The following is a 13,652-nucleotide window of genomic DNA, read 5'->3' as shown; positions in this document are numbered from 1 at the left end:
TCGCAGAGTATACATCCCATGCATCCTTCAAATTCAGCTTCTAAGGATCCTTTCGATTGAGATGCCGTGGCAGCCGAGAAATGCAGCTTTCCGTTAGAGAAACAATAGTTCATCTGCCATCAGTGGTTCAATCTGACTGTTATGAAGCGACTAGAATACTTTTTATACGCAAAGAAAATAAAAATAACATTTATTCAACAATTCGTCTCTTCTCTGTCTCCCTGTGTTTTGGAGAGCATCCGATGGACACAAAGTGCGTACGCTATTCTCTGTCATCAGTAACGCATGGATATACTGTTTCTGTTCAAATCAGCGTGAATAAATGTACAATACATATCCATGCATTGCTGATGACAGATGGACTATCCTGAACATTGTATTTCATCCTAGCTGATGGTGGATATCCATGTCTTGAACAACCCCTGGCACTTATCATACCATATAAGAGGCCAGTAAGAGGCATGGCAGAGGAAAGGTTTAATCAGCATCACTCAATCATAGAGCGTGCCTTTGGAATTATGAAAACATGCTTCAGGTGCATCTTTTTAGAAACACTTGAAGTACATACACATTTTGTCCCCAAGGTGATTAATCATGCTGTATTACACATCAAATGATGCTGTATTACATAGCTGAGACAGTTAATATTGTTATAATGTATGAAACTATAAAAACAGTCTCTTTTTTCCATTCACACCACTGGCGTACGTTATACAGAGTATGCACGTGCATGTGGGCCTAGGGCTGACTTGCTACACCTGATTTACAATATTGCTACTCATTCTTTTCTCATTTTAGCAGCATGTGCAATGTTGCACAACATATGCATTGGAGTAGGTGACCTCCTGGAAGAGACGGATGGAGACGTTCCACAGAACAATGATCAGCCTCTCCAAGAAAATGCTGATAGCCAGAGCGGAGCTGCATGGCATGAAATCTGGCAGCCGAAATTTCAACACTCCTTGAACCACCAGTCGATCATGACTACTTTTTCCAGAAAAACTTTTACAGTACTTTTTTGCGTGTTGCTTCATTGATGTGTGCAAATCATAAAATTGCTATATTGATTAACTGCTTAGCATTTGTTAACTCACTTTTTTTGCCTCTGTCTCCAGCCCTGAATCCTGATACAGAGACTTTTTTATGGAGTGAAAGTGACCTGTGACTCTGTTCAGTTAATATTAAAGTGTATTTGTAATAATTGCTGCATGATTTCTATTATCATAAACTGTACATTTCTGAAATGTGCATCATTTTCACACAGCCACCTCTGATAACAGATCATTCTAAATTGTGAGGATGTGTGTTTTCTGTAAAGTGGCTTTGAAACAATATGTATTTTGAAAAGCACTATATAAATAAATGTGAATCTACATGGTTTTAATCTGTTTATTTCATTTTGAATTAATGTGTTTATGTAATAAAGTAAGATGTATATTTTAAAGGCTGAAGAAACAAATGTTTCACAGCTGAGCTTGGTCCTGCCTTCTCTTCTTGGATGGAGGAAATTAGGACTGAAGCAGATTTCCCTAATACCTCATCCATTAGCACAAACCAGGGCCAGGTCGCTGCAGTTGGTTTCCCGTCATCGGTATGTTGGCATGACATGGCATGTTGTGATGTTTCAGTTTGGGTCCCCAAACTCGGTTCTGGAGGGCCGGCGGGGTCCTGCAGAGTTTAGCTCCAACTTGCCTCAACACACCTGTCTTGAAGTTTCGTAAATAAAAAAAAAACAGTAGATTACTGGCAACCACAGCAGCCGGTATTTCACTGTAAAATCAAGAAAAAAAAAAAACAGCAAAATACTGTAAAGCCTAACAGTCAACTTCCTGTTGTGTTTTGTGGGTCACCATTGTGCTGGAGAGTACAGCCTGTGTTTAAGTCAAGGACGGACAGAGAAACACTGATGTTATGTTGCATGTTGCTTTATTTAAAGGAAGTAACTATGTCGTTTCTGATGCAGTGAGAATCTCTTTGCTAATTTAAATCACACATGTATGCGTGCTGCTGTTATCTGCCAGCGATTTGAGTTTAACTGATGCTTTTAATGACTTTGCATAAATCAGTAGGTTTTTCTACATGTACTTAATCAAAATAGCTCTCAATACCCTTATGCTCAATTTACTTAAACATTAGAAATATTACGAATGGCAGTTGGACAATTTAAGTGCAGTCGGTTTCTGCAAATAAAAGGAGTTAACTGAAAAGTTTGTATATTAACATTGTATCAGTTAATGAAATACGGGTTTTCACTGTAAATTTAAACAGTTCTGTAAATCCTAAAATGTTGCTACCGTATTTTTCACGGTAAGATTCTGGCAACCACAGCTGCCGGTATTTTACCGTAAATTTAACAGATTTTTTTTTTTTACAGTGCATCTTCTCTAAGATAAAAAAATATCAAAATGTCTGTCCCATTGTGCACCTAAAACCTCCCCCCTGTGAAGAGACTGTCCTTTCCGGCTCGGAGACGTATGAAGGTCGCTGTTCTTTGGTCCCTGTCAATAACACACTGCTTGTTGAACTGTCACTACACTGCATGACTACAGATAAATGAATGAATGTACACAGAGCAACCCCTACTGTTAATAATATCAGTCCTGCTTAAATTAGCTGAAAATGTAACATTTAGCTAGCATTACTTAATGGATTAACTAACATTAACAATCACCAATACATGTCATATACTATTTATGAATCCTACCTTGGTAACATTAATTACATACAACTGTTCCTTGATAGATCACGCTCAGATTCATTAAACAGAAACTCTTCATTCTAATAAGACAGAAATGGTATTTATGTTATGGTAATTACTACACTCTAATATGTTCTATGGCAAACGTCTGTGGTCTCACAGTGCTTTATAGCATGTGTGGTTTACCAGCAAGTGATACATTTACAACACAACATAAGAAAACAAGTCCTTTCATCTCTGAAAACATTTTTGTCTTACATTTCATTACAAACTCAGACGTGCTCGATGCCGACTCACTTCCCGGCATGTTTCCGAAATGCGTGCAGAGGATTCTGGGTACTTGAAGGACGCGAGGAAGGATACACTTGATCCATCCTTAAGAACAGGCCGAATGAAGGGAGAAAAAGTTTTTTGTTTTGGTATAAATTAATTGATTGTCAGTCACTGTATTACATTAAAAGCCAGTTATTATAAAGAGTTTTAATACAAAAACGTACTTCAAAATTCAGTTTTTGACGTGACATAGCCACACTCACTTACTAGACAGCATTTAATGCTGAGAAGGACACTAGTCTACAAGCCTCAGAAGGACTGAACTAGGAAGGATGCAGTCTTGTGTTTGAGAAGCACTCATTAGGTGTGTTCGACTTGAAGCGGCGCTGAGCAGAACGATCAGTGTAGGACATCAAAGAGAGTGACCCTTACAAAAAATAACTGCAGTAAATTGAAGAAAAACTGCAGTACAATGAAGTGTAGATTTGCAGTATAATGAAGTACAGATACAATATAACTGCAGTTCAGTGATACGCTGAAATGCAGGAGAAGATTTCAGATGCAAAAACTTCTAAGTCTGTCTGATTAAATTTATTTAATTGTATTTATTTTTATAAGCATTTAAAAAAAAATAAAGCTCATATGATTAGACTCAGTCATTTAACTTTAATGGCAATGAGGTTCTTTTCATTGCCAATAAAGTCTTCTTATACAGGCCCTATACTGCAGTTATGCTGTATTGTGCAACATGTAGCAAGTGTCGTGGTTACAGTAGACTTGGCAAGTGTTTTTTTTTTGTAATGTAGAATCCCTATAAAATATTCGTACAAAACTATTTTTGTACAAAAACTATTCGCCTATGGAATATTTCACCTGCATAGATTAAAGGATTAGTTCACTTTTAAAAAAACGTTTGCTGATAATTTACTCACCCCCATGTCATCCAAGATGTCCATGTCTTTCTTTCTTCAGTCGAAAAGAAATTAAGGTTTTTGATGAAAACATTTCTCCATATAATGGACTTCAATGGGACCCAAACGGTTCAAGGTCCAAATGACAGTTTCAGTGCAGCTTCAAAGGGCTTTAAACGATACCAGACGATGAATAAGGGTCTTATCTAGCGAAACGATCGGTCATTTCAAAAATAAATAAAAAAGTTTAAGTTTTATAAGCACAAATGCTCGCCTTGCTCTGTTCTGTGATGCGCGTTCGTGACGTCACGTAATACGCAATTACGTAGAAGAGGTCAGTATATGCGATATATGCTATATACTGCATTCTAATAATATATTTAAATTATAACTTGTATATTTATAAATTATGTTCCCTTTCAGTCGCTCACGTTCGACGTAACGTCGACGTGACGACGTAATTGGGATCACTTCAGAGAGCCCTATCCACTTCGAGTATCTACAGAACAAGCCAATGAACGTTGGCGTGTGTGAACGCGTCACGCGCCCCCGCCCCGCCGCGCGGGTATAAACCGGAAGCGGGCGCACGCACACATTGTCTTTCGCTTCGGAGCCGAGCTTTGCTTCACTCTACAGAAGACTGCCTAAAGAAGAGGACTCTCCTTGGTGTTGGTGTGACGGCGCGATCAGCGGTGGCCGCGAGCATTGCAGCTCACAACTGCTGTTTTCACAGCACTATCGTGCTGTGTGTGTGTGTGTCGGTCCGGTGGGCGTTTCCCCGTGTGTTCACACCGCGGCTACCCCTGGGTGCCTCAGCACTAGAGAGTTATTTACTATTTTTTTGTTTTCACTAAAAGAGCAACACAAGCGTGACCCTGCGTCTTTTTCAAGATGTCATTCCGCTTGTGCGTTTCTGGATGCAGTCGTTCCCTGGCGCCAGCAGATGGCCACAGGAGTTGCCTCTCGTGTTTGGGCATTCAACACGCTGAGGCGGCTTTTGTGGATAGTTCGTGTTCCCATTGCGGGAATATGACTATCTCAGCGCTTAGATCGAGACTCGCTTACCTCAAGGGAGGTGCAGTCCCCTCGCCTATGCCCCGATCTAGTGTTTATTCTGCCCCGCAGTATAGACCTACTTCGGTGCATGACCAGGGTGATCTGAGGATTACCGTGAGGGCTTCCCCGTCGAGTCAACCTCCGCGGGCCCCTCATGCCTCACAAGCGCTGCCGCCATTGGAGTCCCTTAGCGAGCGTCTTGGTCCTTCTCCGGAACGACCGGCCGTTTCCTTTGGGGCTCCTCCTGACGACCAGATGTCGATCGCAGCATCGGAGGGGGAGCTTCAGTCCTCTGGAGATGATGACTCGGCTGCGTTACCCCCCTCGGGGCGTGTGGCGTCCGAGCCGGATCCAGAATGGGCAGCTATGCTTTCCCGGGCCGCCGAGAAGGTTGGGCTTGTGTGGAACCCTCCACCACGTCCCGAACCTTCTCGGTTGGACGATTGGTTTCTCGGGGCGGGCCGTGCTGGTTCTCAGTGCGCCGCCCCGGTACCTTTCTTTCCGGAGGTGCATAAGGAGCTCTCTAGGACGTGGAAGGCACCGTATAGTGCCCGAAGCCGTCCTAGTGGCTCCTCCCCCCTCGCCACCCTCGACGGCGGGGCAGCTGAGGGGTATGTGGATATCCCTCCAGTGGAGCGGGCCGTCGCGATGCAACTGTGTCCGGCGTCCGCTTCCTCTTGGCGGGGTAATCCGCGCCTCCCGTCCAGGGCCTGTAGGTTCTCGTCCGGTCTAACGGCGAGGGCTTACAAGGCCTGTGGACAGGCTGCTTCCGCCCTCCATGCCATGGCGCTCTTGCAGGTCCACCAGGCCCAGGCGCTCATGGACATGAACGAGGGTGGTTCTGACCCAGAGCTCCTTCGGGAGCTCCGTGTGGCAACCGACCTCGCCCTCCGGGCGACGAAGGAAACTGCACGTTCAGTCGGTCAGGCGATGTCCACCTTGGTGGTCCAGGAGCGCCACCTTTGGCTCAACCTGGCGGATATGAGGGACGCCGATAAATATCGGTTCCTGGATGCCCCTCTTTCCCAGGTTGGGTTGTTCGGCGACGCGGTCGAGAGCTTTGCCCAACAGTTCTCGGCCGCACAGAAGCAGACGGAGGCCATCCGGCACATCCTGCCCCGGCGGACCGCTGCTGCTTCCTCCCGTCCGCCGGCCGCAGATCCTCCGTCTACTCGTCGCCGAGGTCGGCCTTCTGCGGCGTCCTCCGCTCCCGCTAAGCCCCAGCAGCAGCAACCATCCAGGCCTCAGCGCGGAGCAAGCCGTAGGAAGCCGACCCCGCCCGTCCAGGCCGCTGCCAAACCAGGGGGCAAGCGACGGTGCAAACGTCCCTGAGACGGGCGGCCCAGAGGTGGATCAAGTTGCTCTTCAGGAGATGGCGAAGGCGCCACTCCTTCCCCCGGTGGAGGGCCGGGTGGAGAATCTTTTGTTTCCTTTTCCTTTTGTTCACACATTCTCAAAGAAAGAGCAATTTCTGAAACCTCTGGGCCCCAAGAGGGCGCGCTTGGCAGTCGACGACGCCACCATGCCTTGTCACTCCCGAGCCCCTCTTTCATCGCCAGCGGGCAGCAGTGGCCGTGTCCTGGACGCACTGACGCCTCCGCACACTCTCTCTGCCCTTCGACGGAAACAGGTATGTGCTGCACCACACACTCAGACCCCACTTCGGGCCGCTGTGCCGTCCGAGTCGGGTCCCTGCATTCCGCCGCGCTGCCCCACCCCGGGTACGTCTGTGGTGCCCTTGGTCCCGCTTGCTCGGTCCCTGGGAGCGTGGGTAGCGCTTCCCAGCCCGTCTCGCTGGCTCATCCGTACCATCAGACTCGGCTATGCGATTCAGTTCGCCCGGCGCCCCCCTGCTTTCAGGGGCATTCTGTTCACCCGTGTTCTGGCAGACAGTGCCCCTGTGCTCAGGGCAGAGATCGCAGTCCTACTGGCGAAGGACGCGATCGAGCCGGTCCCTCCAGCCGATATGAAGACCGGCTTCTACAGCCCGTACTTCATTGTACCCAAGAAAGGTGGTGGGTTACGGCCAATCCTGGACCTGCGCGTCCTGAACCGGTCCCTGCACAGGCTACCGTTCAAGATGCTTACGCAGAAACGCATTTTCAAATGCATCCGTCCCCAGGATTGGTTTGCAGCGATCGACCTGAAGGACGCGTACTTTCATGTCTCGATTCTCCCTCGACACAGACCGTTTCTTCGTTTTGCGTTCGAGGGACGGGCATATCAGTACAAGGTCTTACCCTTCGGGCTTGCCCTGTCGCCCCGCGTCTTCACGAAAGTCGCGGAGGCGGCCATTGCTCCCTTGTGCGAGCGGGGTGTTCGCGTTCTCAACTACCTCGACGACTGGCTTATTCTAGCCCAGTCGAGAGAGCAGTTGTGCGAACACAGGGACATGGTGCTCAGCCACCTCAGCCACCTAGGGCTTCGGGTCAACTGGGAAAAGAGCAAACTCACCCCCGGGCAGAGGATCTCTTTTCTCGGTATGGAGTTGGACTCGGTCAACATGACAGCGCGCCTCACCGAGGCCCGTGTCCAGTCAGTGTTGAGCTGTGTGAGCACGCTCAGACGCAGAACAGCGGCACCACTGAAACTCTTTCAGAGGCTCCTGGGGCATATGGCATCTGTAGCCGCGGTTACGCCGCTCGGATTGCTTCATATGAGGCCGCTCCAACACTGGCTCCACGATCGAGTCCCGAGATGGGCGTGGCAGAGTGGCTCGTGCCGGGTTCAAGTGACTCCGCACTGTCGCCAAACTCTCAGCTTGTGGTCGGACCCTTCATTCCTGCGGGTAGGGGTTCCCCTGGAACAAGTGTCCAGGCACTCTGTGGTCTCCACGGATGCCTCTGCCACCGGCTGGGGGGCCACGTTCGACGGGCATGCAGCTTCAGGTCTGTGGACGGGACCTCAACTGCATTGGCACATCAACTGCCTCGAGTTGTTAGCAGTACGTCTTGCGCTGAGCCGCTTCAAACCGCTGCTACTAGGCAAGCACGTACTAGTCCGTTCGGACAGCACTGCGACCGTTGCGTACATCAACCGCCAAGGTGGTCTACGCTCCCGCCGCATGTCACAACTCGCCCGCCATCTCCTCCTCTGGAGTCAGAAGCATCTGAGGTCGCTTCGTGCCGTTTTTATTCCGGGCCTGCTCAACCGTGCAGCCGACGAGCTCTCACGGCAGCAGGTGCTACCGGGAGAATGGCGACTCCATCCCCAGGTGGTCCAGCTGATGTTCAGGCGCTTCGGGACCGCACAGGTAGATCTGTTTGCCACCCCGGACACGTCTCATTCCCAGTTGTTCTATTCTCTGACCGAGGGGACCCTCGGCACGGATGCTCTGGCACACAGCTGGCCCCGGGGCCTACGCAAGTATGCGTTCCCCCCAGTGAGCCTTCTTGCACAGGCCTTGTGCAAAGTCAGGGAGGACGAGGAGCAGGTCTTGCTAGTTGCGCCGTATTGGCCCAACCGGACCTGGTTCCCGGAACTAGTGCTCCTCGCGACAGCCCCTCCCTGGCCCATTCCTCTGAGAGAAGACCTACTCTCTCAGAGACGGGGCACCCTGTGGCACCCGCGCCCAGACCTCTGGAAACTCCATGTCTGGTCCCTGGACGGGACGCGGAGGTTCTAGATGACCTACCCCCTGCGGTAGTTGACACCATCACTTCCGCTAGAGCCCCCTCTACGAGGCGCCTCTATGCGTTGAAGTGGAACCTGTTCGTTGACTGGTGCTCCTCTCACAAGGAGAACCCCCGATCTTGCTCCATCAGAGCCGTGCTTTCCTTCCTGCAAGAGGGGCTGGAGCGAAGGCTGTCTCCCTCCACCCTTAAAGTGTATGTGGCCTCCATTGCTGCACATCACGATGCAGTTAAAGGTAAGTCTCTTGGGAAGCACGACCTGATCGTCAGGTTCCTGAGGGGAGCGAGGAGACTGAATCCTCCTCGCCCACTCTCTATACCCTCTTGGGATTTGTCTCTGGTCCTTTCGGCACTTCAGAGACCACCCTTTGAGCCTCTGCAGTCAGCTGAGTTAAAAATTCTGTCCTGTAAGACAGTACTCCTGGTTGCATTGGCCTCTATCAAGAGGGTAGGGGACCTGCATGCATTTTCGGTCGACGAGTCGTGCCTAGAATTCGGCCCGGGTAACTCTCACGTCATCCTGAGACCCCGGCCCGGATACGTGCCCAAGGTTCCTACCACTCCCTTCCGGGACCAGGTAGTGAACCTGCAAGCGCTGCCTTCGGAGGAGGCAGATCCAGCCCTGGCTTTTCTCTGTCCCATTCGCGCTCTGCGTCTGTACGTGGACAGAACGCAAAGCCTCAGGACCTCAGATCAGCTCTTCGTCTGTTACGGAGGCCAGCAGAAAGGGAAGGCTGTCTCCAAGCAGAGGATGGCCCACTGGATAGTGGATGCCATCGCCTTGGCTTACGGAGTCCAAGGCGTGCCCTGCCCACCTGGGTTGAAAGCCCACTCCACTAGGGGTGTCGCTTCTTCCTGGGCGCTGGCACACGGCGCCTCTCTGACAGACATCTGTAGAGCTGCGGGCTGGACGACACCTAACACGTTCGCTAAGTTTTATAGCTTACGTGTTGAGCCGGTTTCTTCCTGTGTGCTCGCTTCTTCTAGACGGTAACACCGAAGCTCCCGCTTAGTGTCGGCTTGCTGCGCCACTCCCTTCCTAGGAATGGATATGTGCGCTTTTTTACTCCAGTCGAGTTCCCCACTTGGCGAACCCTGTGAGTTCCTCCGCACCCCTTCGGCAGTCGGACGTTGCGGAACGTCCGGCGCCAGGCCTAGTGCTCGTATGCTTGTGTAACTTGGGCTAGGCCGGGTTCCATATGTGCGTTCCCTGCGGCGATCCCATATGTGTATTCCTCCATGACCAGCTCCCTGCGGTGAGCCCGTGTCTTCCCTTGGCAGAGTCTGCTCTGCCGTCACTGTCCGGTGTGTCTCCCCCCCCCTTCGGGTGGAGCCACCCCAGTGACATTCCATATGTTGCACTGCCCCCTCGGCCAGTCCATATGTGTATTCTCCACATGTTACCTCCCTTCGGGCAGGATGTGGCTCCGCAGCGTCCTTTTCCCTGGAAGGGTACGCTTTCCCAGTGTTATTAAGAGTTCACTGTGTGGGGGGTAATGGAACAGCAGTTGAGCTCCCTCTACGCAGGTCTTCCGCCCCAGCAGTTGGGGGGCTGAGAGTCTTGCGTAGGGCGCTGGATGTGGCAGCAACCGTGGCGTTTTCCATGGGATCCCAATTACGTCGTCACGTCGACGTTACGTCGAACGTGAGCGACTGAAAGGGAACGTCTCGGTTACTGATGTAACCCTCGTTCCCTGAAGGAGGGAACGGGAGACGTAACGTCCCGTCGCCACTGTTGCTGACCATCGCTGCATGGCCGTCACTATCTCGGCTCCTCAGCGAAAAACAATGTGTGCGTGCGCCCGCTTCCGGTTTATACCCGCGCGGCGGGGCGGGGGCGCGTGACGCGTTCACGCACGCCAACGTTCATTGGCTTGTTCTGTAGATACTCGAAGTGGATAGGGCTCTCTGAAGTGATCCCAATTACGTCGTCACGTCGACGTTACGTCTCCCGTTCCCTCCTTCAGGGAACGAGGGTTACATCAGTAACCGAGACGTTTTTTTCTATTATTATTATTGTTATTATTATTTTTAATGTAAGGTTAGAATTTTGAACGAAAAACCAAAATGATAAAGAGGGCATATAATTGTGGAGGACTCTGTACAGTATTTAAACATGATTGTGTCTATGCTTTTTCCCAGAAATGCATGTTATTGTGTAAGGGGTAGTTGCACGGACTATCAATGGAGAAAAAGAAAGCTCTAAGATTTCATTATAAAGATCTTAATTTGTGTTCTGAAGATGAACAAAAGACTTGCGGGTTTGGAACGACACGAGGGTGAGTAATTGATGACAGAATTTTCATTTCTGGGTGAACCAACCCTTTAACTTCTTTTACCTGGAGTGTTCAAAGACATTGTTAATGCTGACCAATATGGCATAAGAAATGAACTAGGAGTAGTATGAATACTTTTCACAAACACGTGGTGACATCACAATTCGGGATTTATTTTAAGCATACTAAATATGCCTGTAATGAAAAGAGTAACTGAAACTTGAGAATTTCTGATTTTTTTTTTTTTCCAGACTACATCCAAAATAGTGTTTCCACATCTGAGATAAAGACAGTCATAAGAACCAAGCAGAACGATGAGGATAAACTCTTCAAAGAATTAAACCTGCCTGAATAATAGAGATGGGGAGTCGACTCCAAAAGAGTCGATTCCTCGACTCTCACTAGCCCTAGTGTCGGAATCGACTCCAGGTCAGGAATCGACTCCCAGTGTCGAGTGTTTTTTTCAAGTTCAACACAGCAACAGTTCATTATAACGAAAAGATTATAATGAATGTAAAGATACAGAAATTAAAACAAAAAGATAAAGAAATGAGAGGAAAAAATAAGTAATGCCAGGAAAACAAAGAACAATAATGTATAGATAGTTTTTTTCTGTTGGGTCTGTTTTGCGGCTCAATCAATCATGATGTGGTTCAATACAGTCAATTGGTTGTGATTGGCACAAAACACTGCAGTAGGTTTTACGAACCAATCATGTACCAATCCTCAGGATGAGAGTGGGACATGCCCATAATTGGCAAGTGGTGGTTGATTGAGTGATACTGTTGAGTGATGACTGTTTTTGAATCCAGTAACGTTAACTTATAATGGCAACCCTGACCTCAACCGTGTGGAAATATTTCAACCAGACCGAAGACAAAACTAAAGTTCGTTGTGATATTTGTAAACGTTGTTTAAAATTCAACAGTTCAACGTCGTGCATGTGGAAACACTTGAAAGCGTTTCATCGAACAGAACTCGCAAGTCTTCAACGGCCAAGCACCACTGCCAGTCAAGATGAGATGGATGAGGTAAACGCTGTAACGCTAGTTATATGAGGAAACGAGGAAGCATATTGAGACGCACCTTCTGAATCCTGACCCTATTTTAATTCAAAGTAAATGGAGTCGAGGAGTCGATTCCACCGACTCCAAAATTAGGAGTCGGGAGTCGGAGTCGACTCCAAAAAAACCGGAACCGAACACCCCTACTGAATAACGAGGGAAGAAATGTGCATGATTCCATGATTTGTAAATAAACACTAAATACATTTAGTGTAACTCTCAGCCTGTTCATTTAAGTTTAAAGAAAAGTAAAATCATTTATTGTTGCATTGCTGTTTGAGACATTCACTGTTGTTTTGTACCTTAATTCATTATATTGCAGATGTCTGCAAATAAAATATGTTATTCTGAATATTCTGGTTGCATTTCAGTGTTACTGTACAGCATTTTATTAGTATTGCACTTCGGTAGTATTGAATTGTACTTCAGTTACTTTTACTTTACTTTACTTTTTAGTCATTTAGCAGACGCTTTTATCCAAAGCGACTTACAAATAAGAAAAACGAAAAGTTAAAACTCTGTAAATACTATATACACACATTTAAGAAAATACAGAAATTAAATAAAACTGACAAATGCATACAACAACATTTCAATAGTAAACATATAAATGAAAAAAATAAAAAGCGATACTTATATCCTTTGCCGGTGTCCCAGCCCCCAGTTGTATTATATATCGCAGTGCTACAGCAGTTTTATTGCAGTATAACAGTAGTACTACATCTCTGAATTATAAACTGGTTTTAATGTGGTATTAGTGGTTTAGTTTATCATATATACTGTTATTTGTAGTTTATTTGATAGGGACAGTGTACAATAAAAAATGGCTAATCTTACCCCACTCTCCCATATAAGTATTAGACATTTAATTTAATATTTTACAGCATAAATCTATATTATACACTAAGAAACAACTCATTTAGAACATTTATATTATTTTTAAACTATTTACAGTCCTACTATTAATATGTTTTCAATAAAATATGATATGATATAGATTACTAGTATCAAGACAAGTGATTATAAATGGGGAAATATACTTAATTACAAGAATTAAAATGTGAGAAACTGCTAAATATTGTATCTGATGATTGAGCTGCTGGCTTGCTGGAGCTTAGTTATACTCATTGTTCACATTGTTTTGAGTGAAGAACGTGCTGAGATTTGAATGTGGTTCAGTGAGGATCGTTCTTCAAGCTCTAGCTTCATTTATTTACTATTATATCATTTAAAATCATTATATTTACATGGTTAAGACACATGTACAGTGAGTTAGTGTGTCTTCTAATCAGGCACTGAATGGAGAGCACATTAAAGGTCCTGCAGAGCGACATTCCCAAAGCCACAGGAAGCTCAGAGAGTTCAGACATCCGGTAGAACCGAGAAGACCCCGGAAGTTAAAAACCTTCATGAAGGATCATATTTGACGGTAAGTTCAGTGATCAGGTATGATTTTCTGGGTATTTATAAGATCGTAACTCTGCTGTTGTTCACCGAAAAGAACAGAAACTGACGCTTATGAAAGTGAAAGTAAATATAACGGAACAGCATTAACCGCACAAATACCACAGAAACCCTTAGATTTTACCATGGTATTGAGCTCCTGTGTGTGCTTTTCATCATCTAATTATGTGATGGATCATTTCAATAAAAGTAGAGTCTTAACAATATTTTAGGAGGGAAAACATAAATTAAAAGACTATAACAATAACATGTTTGCATAAGCGTGCAGAACTGAACAT

At 46.9% G+C, this 13,652-nt stretch overlaps 1 protein-coding gene across 2 annotated transcripts in view; it reads left to right on the top strand.

Moving 5' to 3' along the window:
* The first annotated feature begins 13,268 nt into the window (after nucleotides 1-13,268).
* The window catches only part of LOC306861604 (protein NLRC3-like), a 107,592-nt gene continuing 107,208 nt past the window's right edge, over nucleotides 13,269-13,652 (top strand). For both annotated transcript variants that reach the window (XM_079403979.1, XM_079403980.1), the window contains exon 1: nucleotides 13,269-13,339. The gene's annotated coding sequence lies outside the window, so the exon portion shown is untranslated. The remainder of the gene's footprint in view (nucleotides 13,340-13,652) is intronic.

Source organism: Barbus barbus (genome assembly GCF_936440315.1).
Source record: "Barbus barbus genome assembly, chromosome: 42".
NCBI classification, from domain to species: Eukaryota; Metazoa; Chordata; class Actinopteri; order Cypriniformes; family Cyprinidae; genus Barbus; species Barbus barbus.
This window is presented reverse-complemented; position numbering and strand designations above follow the sequence as displayed.